The sequence below is a fragment of the Protopterus annectens genome, chromosome 7.part0 (genome assembly GCF_019279795.1).
Source record: "Protopterus annectens isolate FY-2018-M chromosome 7.part0, PAN1.0, whole genome shotgun sequence".
Lineage (NCBI taxonomy): Eukaryota > Metazoa > Chordata > Ceratodontiformes > Protopteridae > Protopterus > Protopterus annectens.
In genome coordinates, this window is record NC_056739.1 from 1,698,720,524 (window position 1) to 1,698,736,515 (window position 15,992).

Below are 15,992 nucleotides of genomic sequence, written 5' to 3' on the forward strand. Positions count from 1 at the left end.
CCACATATTATCAGTTCCTGTAATTTTTTTACATCTTTCACTTTCTTTTTACGTTTCCCCATTAAATCACAAATAAATTCCCCTGCGATTATACTTTTCATGTTAACCAGCACATAGTCTAATATTTGATGAAACAGATTCTCTCTTTCCTATCTGCTATAATTCTATAAACATGTTCTCTCCATGTCGCATCTATAAAGGTTAACCTTCCCATCCTTAACAATGTTACTTCTAGTATTTTCAGTTTTTTAAACACAACACAGCCACTCCAGAACAATGTTCACATCCCAAGTTTTATATTATATTTCCACCTTACAGTTTTTATATTTGTAGTCTTTCTTTACTTGCCAGGAATCTTACATCCTGTAACAGAATAATACCGAGATCACATTTAGCGCTCCATTCCAGTATCCCTATCCTTCTTACAGTGTTACTATGACTGTTCACATTTACTGAAAGTGCTCTGAAATTGTTGCTGTCTCTTCTTTTTAAAGTTTAGGGGAAACATTTTAAATTTTTGTTTTCATATTTTTACTTTTTCTTCAATGGAATATTTTCCTGGGTCTATATACAAATAATCCTTGATCATCAGAATCAATTTTTTTACTGGTTAGAACTTAAAAAAATATATTAATATCAACCACTTCTCCCTACTTCCCTTCATGCATTTACTCTCCTTGTTTTCCCCACTATATTTTTTTCTTTTACAGTTTCTTCTACACCTAGTTTACCCTTCCCCCAGCCTCTTGTTATCCTTCCCCCTTTCCCCTTCTTTTTTATTATTTACTGTTTGCTCTTGACAATCTATCCAAAAGTGTCTCTTTGTTCTACAACCTGCATTCAGGCACACACCTTTTTGCTGTATGTCCTTTCTCCCTATACTGGTTACATTGTACCTTGTCACAATTATTAATTAAATGGGAAAAATTCTCACAAAAGAAATGTGAATTAGGCTGGCCAGTATATCTTAATGTCCCTCTATGACCAACCAAAAAGCTAACACTTGACAAGTGTTTCACCATGTTTTTTTTTTCACATTTCAAAACAGCTTCCAATCTCCACCCTTCATTCTATAAATTTCTTGCATCTCTAGCTTTCCCAATATTATCAACAGTTTCACACAGACCCTGCATGCATTTTTTAACATATTCTTCTAATTCATCAGTTCTAAACAGCAAAGTAACATTTTTTTAACATTTACATTACTAAAAGAAAGTGAACAATTGTTCCATGGATAAATGTTTTTCTTTTTGTTACACAGTTCCAGAAATTTCATCAGTCCAACAGTTTCAAAAGTTAAGTCAGAAAAATAATCTGCTGTCATATGTATAAAAGACCAAATTTCTTGAGCTTTAAAACCCAGTTACCAAATTGTCCCATACATATCCGTCTATTACAGTGTCATTTTTGTTTTTATTCTCATAGTTGGTCATCTCTTCTTTTTTAAAACAGTTTTAATTAACAGTTTGTTGATGCTCTCCTTTTTTGCCTGTTGTCACTGCTGCATACAATTTAGTTACTGCATTATCTGCTGCCACAAAACTAAACTCCTTTGCAGTTTGTTGCTGCTTCCCTTTTTTACTTTCAGTTACTGTTGCATATGTTTTAACTGCTGCAGTCTCTGCTGTCACATCATCTGGTTCCTTTTCCACATTACCATCTTTAGCACTTCTGAAAAAGTTATCTGCCATCTCATCTCATGAAACAGCAGAGCTGTCACCTGGATCATCTTGCTTGATTATTTTTAACAAAACATTATCTGGAAGCTCTCCTGATGCCAGCTCTGTTATCTGCACCACTTCATTAAACCCCTTACTTCCTTCTGCAAGATAACAGCTAAACACTGCCCATTTGTAATATCTACCACACTCCAGATCAAACATTTTATTTTCTCCAAATTATCACTTATCAAGTCCAAACTTGGAAATAGTAATTATACTATTTTCCCTATCAGTACTGATGAATCAAATATGCCTTTTTTGTGAATGATAATTTATATGTTCTCCAGAAAAGATGTGTTTGCTTTGCCATTGAATTCTAGTTACATCTTTATTCCCAAATGTTTTCAATAGTTTTTATCTCCTCCTCCATGCTGCTGGTTCCCTTAGGCCTCTTCCTTGCTGCTGTAGGAACCCTATGGTGGGATCTAGTAGCCCCAAAGTGTAGGGGTCCTGTATTTATATACAAAAATAACTATTTACAAAATATTTACATATTTATAAATATTTACATATGTACAAACATATAAATATACAAATTGGTTAACACATATTCATAATTTCCTATACAACCATGTTAACTTTTTATACTTATTAGACCCTGCCTCCTTTTTCCATAACCACCATCTTATTTTACTTAATATTGTTGCTAAAATCCATTTACCATTAAACATTATTTCATTTATTCTATCATTCCATATAACTCATATAACATAAAATTACTTTTTATCTTTTCTTTTAACATGTTCTTTACTTATATTCTTATAATTACCATATTTAATCATATCCATATTTATTTCATTCACTTCTTTTATATCTTCAAAAAATCTTCTTTACATAGTTTCCCCATAATTTCTTTACTATTTTACATTTCAAAAACGCATATTCTGTAGTTTCTTCTCCTTGACAATAAAACCATATTCTCTCACTTTTCTTTTTATATGACACATTTTCTTTGACTGGCAGTTTTTCTACTACCACTCTTCACAAAACAATCTTAACAGTTTACTTTCTGATTATACTGTTTCATATTTTTATAGCTTTATTTATTTTTTTTACATCTGTTAGATTTTCCCATGGTTTTACATATTAATGTTTTATCATTACATTCATATACCATACCTTTCTCTCTTTTTCTATATCATCAATTTTTATTTTCCACAGAAATATTTTTTTCTTGGTAATATTTTACTTCTTCATTTATACACTATTTTTCTCTTTTTTACAATGCTCCAAAAGTTATCATACTTATATTTACACAGTTTTACTGGTAACCTCTCTTCTTTTTCATTTATCCTGTTTAACACTTTGTACAAATTAAATGAAGCAGTGTATATTATTGGATTAATTAATTCCAAACCTTCTTCTTTATTTACATACAAAACTCCTCTTTTTACTAGGTTAATCTAAAACCCCATATAAATAAAAAAAGAAATCTGCAATAATTCATTTTCAAATACATTTGACAGCATAAATACACTTGTTAATTATACTATTTTCCCTATCAGTACTAAATTAATCAAATATGTCTTTTTTGTGAATTGTAATTATATGTTCTCCAGAAAAAATGTTTGTTTTGTTTTTTTTTCTATTATTTTCCTACTTTTATCTTTATTCCCACATTTTTTACCTAGCACAGAAATTTCATTCATTGTAAAATATATACCCCAATCTTTACTACATTGCCTAAACCTTTACTTTTCTCTTTATTTAAAGCCATCTCTATCATTGCTAAGCACTCATTTGTGAAAATTATTACTTCTTTTATCTGAATTTTGTTTTTTGCAATAATTATAAAGTCATCTGCATATGTTAACATAACTGGAATTCTTAGCCGTTCAGATGTTATATACCCCACCTCCTTCATTTTAGAATTTATTTCCATACTATCACATTCATAACTAATGGAAAGAGTATATGACTCATTGGACATCCATGTCTTATACCACTCTTCATATGTACCTCTTGGCTTAACTAGCTATTTACTAGTATTTTTACTTTGTTATTAGTATATGCTGACATACATAATTTCCTAACTTTCTCACTTATATTATATTATTTCAATATTACACACAATATGTCATGTTCAATTGTGCCAAATGCCTTATTAAGGTCTCCTATCATGATTTTTGCTTCTTCTTTTCTGTTCATAATCTCATAATCTCAGCCACAATGTTTCTATCATTAATAATTCTTGATAATCCTTCCCTTTATACTATGTATGCTATCGTCCATATTTCCCATTTTACTTTCAAATTTCCTTTGTATTATTTTCACAATGATCTTACAATCATTATTATTCAATACTGTTGATCTCCAGTTTTTTTTCTACTTCTCTTCTATCTTACTTCCTCCATATGAATTTAAGCATTGGACTCCATAGCTCTTTATACATAAAACCTTCATTTAAACATTCATTCAAAATCTTTAAAAATATTTTTTGCCAATTCCTTAAAATTTATACATTTCATACCCTATAACATCTGGCCCTACAGCCAAATCTATATTTACTTGTGCTAATACTTTATCTAGCTCATTTAAAGAAATCTCCTTTTCCAACTCTTTATTCTCTTTTTCTGTTAACTTTTTTACTTTCCACATTTTTCTCTATCTTCTTTTTTTCTTTAAAGATTTCTTGTACATATTGTACTACACTATTCATAATCTTTTCCTGAGTTCTTTCCATTTGTCCATTTATATTTTTTTATTTTTCTCATTGCACTACCATCTTCCTTTACTAATCTGCTTAAGTAACTCGATGCATCTTCTCTTTTTCCTTGTAAAAAAATATTTGCTTATATAGCAATTCTTGTATTTTTCTTGATTTCTTTCATATACATATTTTTTATTGTCAAAGTACTTTCAGTCCTTATGTTCTATGTCTCCAAATGCATCATTATATATTCTTTTAAATGTTTCTTTCTCTACTTTTCTCACATCATATTGCCACTGTAAAACACATTTTTTATATTTTTCCTTATCACCCACCATTCAGACCAATTTTTATAAAATAAAACAGAAAAAACCAACTAGGAGCAACGCAATGAAAGGCATACAATCCAGAATGTAACAGTTCCTTCATCCAATAACGACATTCAAGGATACTTAAAACAGAAGAGTTTAATTCATGTGCACGAATACAATGGTGGTAAGCGCTTTCGCAAACTGCTTCATCAGACCAATCAACAATCAGCACAATAGGGTTTAAATCCTGAAGCAGGCGGGAAAGTTAACAATCATTCATTACTTTTAAAGCTATACACTTCTGCACTAAAAACTTTTACAGTAAAAAGCCCCTCACAACGACCTAAATAACTGGATTCAAGTGAATCAACAATTCATAAGTAACTGAAAGCATTTCAGAAAAATGCATATACATAAATTAATACTTATAAATACTTCATCTAACTTAATATATGATATTCAATTATAATAACTTCACTGAAGCTGATAGCAGGAATATGTGTAGATGTAGACACATGTCTCCTATCTAATACACAGTTCAAATTATTGATCTCTAATACAACGTGCTAAATATATATATATACAATATGCTACAGATATATGAGCATCATATAAATAAACATATATCATTACTAAACTAAATAGAGGCTACTCTAAATAAATATACATTAAAGACTTCAAAATCTTAAAAATCAGTATGTATAAACTGACAACCAATCTAGTATTGGCACACATAGCACAGGAGAATCAGAACTTCACATTCATATCTTAAGCCTCCTCATCTTCAAATAAGGTTTAATGGGAACTTTCCCATTTAGACCAGGTGGTTTGTCAGACCTGAGTTTGATTATCCAATCGCTCTCCTTTGATTCCGTAAAATTACACAAATCTCCTTTCCTAAATGACTCATATATTCTTTCAATTATCCTGAACTTGAAGGCATGATCTGAACCAAACTCAGCAGTGTGTTTGGCCAGAGCGTTATGTACTGTGCCCTTCCTAATGTGGTACATGTGTTCACGCATTCTATCTCTAAGGCATCTATTCGTTTTGCCAACATAGAATGCGGAACACAATGTACAGACTGCTAAGTACACCACATTAGTGGACATGCAATTGCCACTTGCACGGACTTTAAACTGTCCGAAACCACTGGGATGTACAAAAATGGGACTGGAATCTATATATGAGCAAAAATTGCAGTGTTGACATGGAACTGTGCAATTGGTGGGGGTGCATGCTGTGGCGATGTAACAGGGAATTCCTGTAACATGCTTTCCTGTACAACCCAGTGTTCACTATTCCTCCTTCCAGTCTCTCAACATAGATATCCAGAAATGGTAACCTGGTCTTGGACGACTCCACAGTAAACTTCAAAAAACCAGTGGTATTATTCATCTCTTGGGTAAACTTAATGAGTTCCTCTGCTGACAGCATGCACCCCGGTGTAGTATTCGGGCTGGTAATGTGGTTGTTGTACTGTAGGGGCGCTGTGGGGAATTCAGCATGTACTGTTGGTTCTGTATTCTCTGGTAACTTGTTGCTTCTGGTGGTTAGATGACTTGCAGAAGTTGTGTGAAGAAGCATGGGTGCGCACCTGGAGGCTCTTAATAAAGAAAGGCCTTACAACTCTATAAACCGTGTGGTCTCCTTCCTTACCACGATATAACATATTGGCGACGACGAGATGGGATGCCTCCGAGTCCGCTGCGAGTAACCTGGTGAGCTGTAGTTCATGTCGGATGACGAAGAGATGGGGCCTACTGGAGTGATGTCGGGTTCCATGTTGGGGTCACTGGTTGCATACGACTGTCAGACACAGACCTGGGAGGAGTATTGTGAAGTGTTGGAACATTTTTTTGAGGCAAACCAGATAATGGAAGCGGGTCGGAAGCGAGCCATATTGCTAAGCTCGGTGGGCAGTAAGACGTACAGTCTGATGAGGAACTTATTGAGTCCGGATAAACCGGGGGACAAATCGTTCACAGAGTTGATGAGTTTACTTCAGTCACATTATAACCCGAAGCCGAGTGCAATAGTCCAGAGGTTCAAGTTAAATTCAAGGACTAGAATGGCTAATGAAATGGTAATGGAGTATGTCGCAGTGTTGAGGGAACTGGCACAACATTGTGATTATGGGGACAGACTGACCGAAATGCTACGAGATAGGCTCGTATGTGGCATTGCAGATGACCGCATACAACGCAGATTGTTAGCGGAGCCTGACTTGTCGTTTGAAAAGGCCTTGAAGTTGGCACAGGCCATAGAGACAGCGACTAAAGACATTCGTGATTTACAACAGAAAACCACGGAAGGGGTTGGAAGCAGGAGTGCGACCCCACTGCCAGTGCATAAGGTGGTCGTGGAGCATAATTCACAAGGAAAGTCTGGTCAGTATGCTTGTTACAGGTGTGGAGGTGAACATTTGTCACAGAACTGTCGTTTTTTAACTGTAAAATGTCATGCTTGCGGGAAAAAGGGCCATGTAAAGAAAAGGTGCCGCTCAATGCCCTCTCGGGAGCAGCCGAAAAAGGGGGAGGAAAAAAGCAGTATGATGGAAAGGAAGGGAAACCGAAAAAATAAACGGCAGTATGCACACCACATGCGTGAAGTTACAGATAAACCAACCAGGGAAGCCGAAGAAGTGTTCACAATGTTTAACGTGAAAGAGGCCAAGTGGGAAAGAGTTGACCCCATTAAAACCCAGTTGGACTTAAATGGTAAAATGGTGCAGTTTGAAGTGGATACGGGGTGTAGTGTCACAGTTCTGTCAAAGGCAGAGTATGGGAAGTTATGGCCCAGAGAAGCTCGGAAGCTGCAGGACTGTTCAGTGACTTTGAAAACCTACACGGGTGAAATAGTTCCCATGTTGGGAATGGTGAAAATGAAGGTAAAATATAAAGACCAAGTCAAAGAGTTGCCAGTCATGGTGGTCGCAGGTAAGGGACCAAACCTGCTAGGCCGGGTGTGGTTAAAGGAGCTAAACTTGGACTGCCTACAGCTCCATAAGGTAGAACAGCCGGGCCTGACCTTGCAAGAGGTGCTTGAGAATAATGAAGAAGTATTCAAAGAGGAACTGGGGACCTGGAGGGGTCCACCAGCAAAGATACACGTGAAAGAAAACGTAACGCCAAGATTTTACAAACCCCGTCCTGTACCATATGCGATGAAGAAGAAAGTTGAGCTTGAGTTAGAGAGACTCACGAAGCAAGGTATAATTGAACCAGTAAAGTTTGCGGAATGGGCCGCACCAATTGTTCCAGTATTAAAGCCAGATGGTGCTGTACGTATATGTGGTGACTATAAGTTGACAGTGAACCAAGTCTCGAAGCTGGAGCAGTATCCCTTGCCAAAGGTGGAGGATGTGTTTGAAAAGCTGTCGGGAGGTGAAAGGTTTAGTAAACTGGACCTCAGTCAGGCATATCAACAAGTAGTGCTGGAAGAAGGGTCAAAGACGTATGTTACCCTGAACACACACAAAGGTTTGTTCCAAGTCAATCGTTTACCTTTTGGGGTTTCCTCGAGTCCAGCTATTTTTCAGAGAATAATGGAGGGACTAGTGGCAGGAATTCCGAAGGTGGCTGTGTATTTAGACGATATCCTGTTGATGGGTAGGAACATTCAAGAGCATCTGGAGACGCTGAATGAGGTGCTGAGACGACTGCGAGAGGCAGGTTTACGGGTGAAACGGAGTAAATGTGCTTTCATGGCAACGGAAGCAGAATTCCTGGGCTACAAGGTGGATGCATCAGGCCTACACCCCCTGCCAAATAAAGTGGAAGCCATTCAACAGGCACCAGCACCCACCAATGTTACAGAACTGAAAGCCTATTTAGGCTTACTCAACTATTATAACAGGTTCCTGCCAAATCTGTCAACCCTGTTAGCTCCTTTACATAAGTTGTTAAGGAAGGAGGCTCAGTGGTCGTGGAAAGAGGAACAGGACAGAGCGTTTGAACAGTCAAAGGAACTAATGCAATCTTCAGAGGTTTTAGTGCACTACGATAGTCACAAGGACTTAATTTTGTCATGTGATGCCTCACCCTATGGATTAGGGGCTGTGTTGGCACACCGGATGCCAGATGGACAAGAGAGACCCATTGGGTTCATGTCACGAACTTTGACACAAGCAGAGTCAAACTATTCCCAGATAGATAAAGAGGGTTTAGCTGTCATGTTTGGAATCAAGCGATTTCACAAATACCTCTATGGGAGGAAGTTTACTATTTGCACTGATCATAAGCCTTTGTTGTCATTATTCAACGAGATGAAAGCGGTACCGCAGATGGTTTCTCCCCGCATTCAGAGATGGGCTGTAACGTTGAGAGCTTATGAATACGAAATTGTTTATAAGCCTGGAAAAAACCATGGTAATGCAGATGCACTAAGTCGTTTGCCGATGCCAGGGCATATCCAAGAACAGGAAGCGGAGGACCGAGTTTTGATGATGGAAGACATAACATTGGTGTCTGCTAAGGAACTGAGAGTTTGGACACACAAAGACCCGGTGCTTGCTAGAGTGTTTCAGTGGGTTCAGCAAGGCTGGCCAGTTCAACAAACGGATCCAATTTTTCAGCCTTATGAGGTGAGGAAAACAGAGCTGAGTGTACAAGATGGATGTGTATTGTGGGGGGCACGAGTGATAATTCCGTCCCCAGGAAGAAGGGCACTTTTACAGCAGTTACACCAAGGTCATGTGGGCATTACCCGAATGAAGGCCTTAGCCCGAAGTTATTTTTGGTGGCCCAAGTTGGACCACGAGATTGAAGTCGTTGTGAATGAGTGTAAAATATGTCAACAACATCGCAACTTGCCGGTGGCGGCGCCACTACATCCATGGGAGTGGCCGAGTAGACCTTGGCAGAGACTTCATATAGACTATGCAGGACCATTCATGGGGGCCATGTTTTTGATAATCATGGATGCTCATTCGAAATGGATGGATGCCTATCAAGTCAAGACACCCACTTCTCTCGTTACCATTGAATGCTTGAGGAGGAGTTTCAGTAGTCAAGGACTGCCTGAGACTATTGTTTCCGATAATGCTTCATGTTTCACGAGTGAAGAGTTCAAGGGTTTTCTGAGAAAAAATGGAATCGTACACATTACTTCAGCGCCTTACCATGCAGCTACAAATGGTTGTGCTGAAAGAGCTGTGCAGACTTTTAAAGCCATGATGAAGAAGTCTGGGGAAGGAAGTTTAGCAGCAAAAGTATCAAGGGTGTTATTCAACTACCGTATTACACCACAATCTACCACGGGTTTGTCACCTGCTGAGATGTTGCAAGGACGTAGATTGAGATCCACGTTGGATCTAGTGCATCCAAACGTCTGAGCTAAGGTAGAGGGGACCCAGTGGAGGCAAAAAGAATGTCATGATAGACGACGGAGAGAGCGAAGTTTTCTGGAAGGAGATGCAGTGATGACGTGAAATTTCAGTTATGGGCCTAAGTGGATTCCAGGGTTCATTGTCAAGAGCACAGGTCCATTATCATACCAGGTGAGATTGAATGGAGATTTCGTAGTGAGGAGACATGTAGACCAAATTCTACGGAGCGAACAGAAGAAGGATGCCATGGAACTGCTGGCCTCGGAACTACCGTTAAGTTCGGAACCAGGGCTCGCAGTGGCAGGAGGATCACAAATTGAGGGAGACCGCCAGAACGTGGAAGGAGAGGTTTCTGAGGATCCAACTGTTCCAGGGAAGGACACACCGATACCTGAAGTGGTAAAAGTGACACCAGAGTCACCTAAGGTGGTACCACTGTGCCGTTCTAAGCGTGTGCTGGTTAAACCTAGTTACTTGAAGGACTATCAATGTTAACAAAAGTGCATGTATAGATTACCAGCCTTAAAAAAAAAAAAAAAATAGTAGTATGGTATGGTAACCAGTTAATAACTAGCCTGTTATATACAAGTAAATGATTAAATGCATTATGGAACTTGTTCCCTAGTTTTGCTTAGGTAAGACAGTATGTCTTAGCTTAAAAGGGGAGGAATGTAGTATTCGGGCTGGTAATGTGGTTGTTGTACTATAGGGGCGCTGTGGGGAATTCAGCATGTACTGTTGGTTCTGTATTCTCTGGTAACTTGTTGCTTCTGGTGGTTAGATGACTTGCAGAAGTTGTGTGAAGAAGCATGGGTGCGCACCTGGAGGCTCTTAATAAAGAAAGGCCTTACAACTCTATAAACCGTGTGGTCTCCTTCCTTACCACGATATAACACCCGGCTATATTTACAAGAATATAGTCCGGGGTCAGGCAATGCGTGCTTCGAGGTACAACCCAATAGATGCGTGTTTCAGTTTTGAATTAGATAATCTCACCTCAATGTTGAGAGAGAGAGGCTATACTGAAAAAGATTTGTTTACAGGAATGTTGGATATAGATACCTTGAGGAATGGAAGGGCTGCACCTTATTTTTCTAACAGGCTGGGAGAATTGGAGATAGATGTAGAGGGAGAGGGTAACTATCCGAAAGGTGTCGCCTGTCCAGTTTATTATACCAGGGATGTAGGTAACATCAAAGACGTTATAAGTAAACATTGGCATGTTTTATCAGTAGATCCAGCTATCAGGGGTGTGGTAGGGGACAAACCAAGGTTTGTTTATAAAAATAAAAAGAATTTGAAGAGCTTGCTGTGTTACCCCAAAGTTAAGTCATGTGGTGAGGTAGGAACCACCAATTGCACAGTTCCATGTCAACACTGCAATTTTTGCTCATATATAGATTCCAGTCCCATTTTTGTACATCCCAGTGGTTTCGGACAGTTTAAAGTCCGTGCAAGTGGCAATTGCATGTCCACTAATGTGGTGTACTTAGCCGTCTGTACATTGTGTTCCGCATTCTATGTTGGCAAAACGAATAGATGCCTTAGAGATAGAATGCGTGAACACATGTACCACATTAGGAAGGGCACAGTACATAACGCTCTGGCCAAACACACTGCTGAGTTTGGTTCAGATCATGCCTTCAAGTTCAGGATAATTGAAAGAATATATGAGTCATTTAGGAAAGGAGATTTGTGTAATTTTACGGAATCAAAGGAGAGCGATTGGATAATCAAACTCAGGTCTGACAAACCACCTGGTCTAAATGGGAAAGTTCCTATTAAACCTTATTTGAAGATGAGGAGGCTTAAGATATGAATGTGAAGTTCTGATTCTCCTGTGCTATGTGTGCCAATACTAGATTGGTTGTCAGTTTATACATACTGATTTTTAAGATTTTGAAGTCTTTAATGTATATTTATTTAGAGTAGCCTCTATTTAGTTTAGTAATGATATATGTTTATTTATATGATGCTCATATATCTGTAGCATATTGTATATATATATATATTTAGCACGTTGTATTAGAGATCAATAATTTGAACTGTGTATTAGATAGGAGACATGTGTCTACATCTACACATATTCCTGCTATCAGCTTCAGTGAAGTTATTATAATTGAATATCATATATTAAGTTAGATGAAGTATTTATAAGTATTAATTTATGTATATGCATTTTTCTGAAATGCTTTCAGTTACTTATGAATTGTTGATTCACTTGAATCCAGTTATTTAGGTCGTTGTGAGGGGCTTTTTACTGTAAAAGTTTTTAGTGCAGAAGTGTATAGCTTTAAAAGTAATGAATGAATGTTAACTTTCCCGCCTGCTTCAGGATTTAAACCCTATTGTGCTGATTGTTGATTGGTCTGATGAAGCAGTTTGCGAAAGCGCTTACCACCATTGTATTCGTGCACATGAATTAAACTCTTCTGTTTTAAGTATCCTTGAATGTCGTTATTGGATGAAGGAACTGTTACATTCTGGATTGTATGCCCTTCATTGCGTTGCTCCTAGTTGTTTTTTTCTGTTTTATTGCACTGTGGCTTACTCTAGGAGCATTAACCCCACGTGAAACTACAGTTATATTTGTTCTCGTTAATTTTTATAAAATGTTCTCATAGTGATATGATCTTTCCATAACTGTATTATTAACCTATTTCCTTCTTTATTCTCATTTCTCATTTATCCTTTTTACTCCTTTGTCTTTTTTATATATTCCTTGTTTTTCTTTTTATCTCTAGTCATATTGCAAGACAATCAGAAAATCCTGTTGCAACTACCCCTTGTCCTACAACTAAACCTTCTGATAATATAAAATAATCAATTTTAGTACTATAATACCCCTTTTGTAAGCCCATGAATTTTTGTCCCAAAATTTTTATTTACCACATCTTATAACTTCTAACATTTTTCTTGTATCATTTTTTACATTTGCCTCTTAAATCACAATTAAAGTCTTCTGTTATTATAATATTCATATTTATCACTACATAGTCTAAAATCTGATTAAATAAGACTTTCCTTTCTTTGCAGTTAATGTAAGCATACAATGTGATAATTCTATAGACTTGCTCATTCCATTTTAAATCTGCAATGGTTAATCTTCCCATTTTTGGTAAAGTTACATCAATATCGTTACTGTATTTCAAAAGAGTACTGCTATTCTAGAATATCTCTCATTTCCCAAATTCCACATTATTTTTATCCCCATAATTTCTCTGTTTGCAAGCTTTCTTAATTTGTTAAAAATCTAGTGTCTCCTAGTATAATTACATCTACATCACATGTATTACACTACTCCAAAATTCCTGTTCTTCTTACTATATTCTTTTTTAAACAAGAAACATCTTTATTATATTATCATGTATGACACAGGCAATGTTGCATTTATATAAATGAAAATAAATCATAACAACACAATCTCATTTGGAAACATTATACATTCCAAACTGTGCTGACACAACTGAAACTGCAAACATTGATAATCCTTCTCCTTTATACTATATATGCTATCTTCCATAATATTTCCCATTTTAGTTTCAAATCTCCTTTGTATTATTTTCATAAAGATCTTATAATCATTATTATTCAATACTATTGGTTTCCAGTTTTTTAAATCTCTTATATCTTCCTTCAAGTATTCCACTACATAGTTCTTTATATATACAACCTTCATTTAAACATTCATTCAAAATCTTTAAAAATATTTTTGCCAGTCCCTTAAATTTGTATACATGTCATATCCTATTCTGTCTGGGCTTACACCCAAATCCATATTTACTTGTCTTAATACTTTATCGAGCTCATTTAAAGAAATATTTTCCAATTCTTTATTCTCTTTTTCTGTTATTTTACTTTCCACATTTTTTCTCTACTTTCTTTTTTCATTAAAGATTTCTTTGTACATATTGTACTATACTATTCATAATCTTTTCCTGAGTTCTTTCTATTTCTCCTTTTACATTTTTTTTATTTCTGTCATTACATTACCTTCTTCCTTTAGTAATGTGCTTAAGTAACTTGAAACTTCTTCTCTTTTTCATTGCAAAAATATATTTGCTTATATAACAATTCTTGTACTTTTTCTTGATTTCTTTCATATAATTCATTTTAGTTGTCAAAGCACTTTCAATCATTATGTTCTAAATCACCCAATGCATTATTATATGTTCTTTTAAGTTTCTCTTTCTCTGCTTTTCTCACATCATGTTGCCACGGTAAAAACATTTTTTTTATATTTTTCCTTAAATATCACCCACCATTCAGACCAATTTTTATAAAATGTTCTCATAGTAATAAGATTGTTCCATAACTGTATTACTAATCTCTTTCGTTCTTCATTCCATGCTTTCTCATTTATCCATTTTATTCACTTGTTTATTTTTATATATTCCTTTTCTTTTATCTCTAGCCATATTGAAAGATGATCAGAAATTCCTGTTTCAGCTACACATTCTCCTATAACTAAACCTTCTAATACTATAAAATAATCTGTTTCAGTTCTATACACACGTCTTTTGTAAGTCCATTAATTTTTGTCCCAAGTTTTTCCTTACCACATCTTATAATTTCTAGCATTTTTCTTATATTATTTCCTTTCTTTTTATACTTGTCTCTTAAATCACAATTAAAGTCTTCTGTTATTGCAATATTCATATTTATCACTACATAGTCTTAAAATCTGATGAAATAAGCTTTCCCTTTCTTTACAGTTAGTATATGCACACAGTGTTATAATTCTATAGACTTGTTTTTTTTCCATTTTAAATCTTCCCATTTTTGCTAAAGTTACATCTAATATCTTAACTGTATTTCTACAGAAAAGGGCTATTCCAGAACATCTCTCATTTTCCAAATTCCACACTAGTTTTTCTCCCTGTGGTTCCTCTGTTTGTAATAGTTCTTAATTTGTGAAAAATATTGTGTCTTATAGTATAATTACATCTACATCACATGTATTACAACACTCCAAAATTCCTATTCTTGTTGCTATATTTTTTAACAAGAAACATCTTTATTATATTATCATGTATGACATAGGCAATGTTACATTTATATAAATGAAAGTAAACTATGATGACACAATCTCAGCTGCAAACATTATACATTCCAAACTGTGTTGACACAACTGTAGCTGCAAACATTGATAATCCTTACCCTTTATACTATATATGCTATCTTCCATATTTCCCATTTTAGTTTCAAATCTGCTTCGTATTATTTTCATAAAGATTTTCCAGTTTTTTAACTTTCTTCTATCTTCTTTCTTCTATATGAATACAAGTATTCCACTACATAGTTCTTTATACATAAAATCTTCATCTAGACATTCATTCAAAATCTTTAAAAACATTTTTGTCAGTCCCTTAAATTTTATACAATTCATATCCTTATTCTATCTGGGCCTACACCTGAATCTATATTTACTTGTCTTAATGTTTTATCTAGCTCATTTAAAGAATTCTCCTTTTCTAACTCTTTATTCTCTTTTTCTGTTAACTTTTTTGCTTTCCACATTTTTTCTCTATCTTCTTTTTTCTTTAAAGTTTTCTTGTACATATTTTACTACACTATTCATAATCTTTCTATTTCTCCTATTATTTGTTTTATTTCTCTCATTATACTAACATCTTCCTTTACTAATCTTCTTAAGTAACTTGGTACTTCTCTTTTTCATTGTAAAAAATATCTTTGCTTATATAACAGTTCTTGTATTTTTCTTGATTTCTTTCTTATAATTCTTTTTCATTGCCAAAGTACTTTCAATCATTATGTTCTAAATATTCCAATGCATCGTTTTAAGTTCTTTTTAAATTTTCTTTCTCTACTATACCCACATCTAATTGCTAGTGTAAAAAACATTTTTTATATTTTTCCTTAAAGGACAACAACAGGATTCTTTTGTTAAATTCTCAACGTCTCTACCCTTTTTCCTCCATATTTACAATCTCTGCTATGAATAAACAATAATGCAGCAT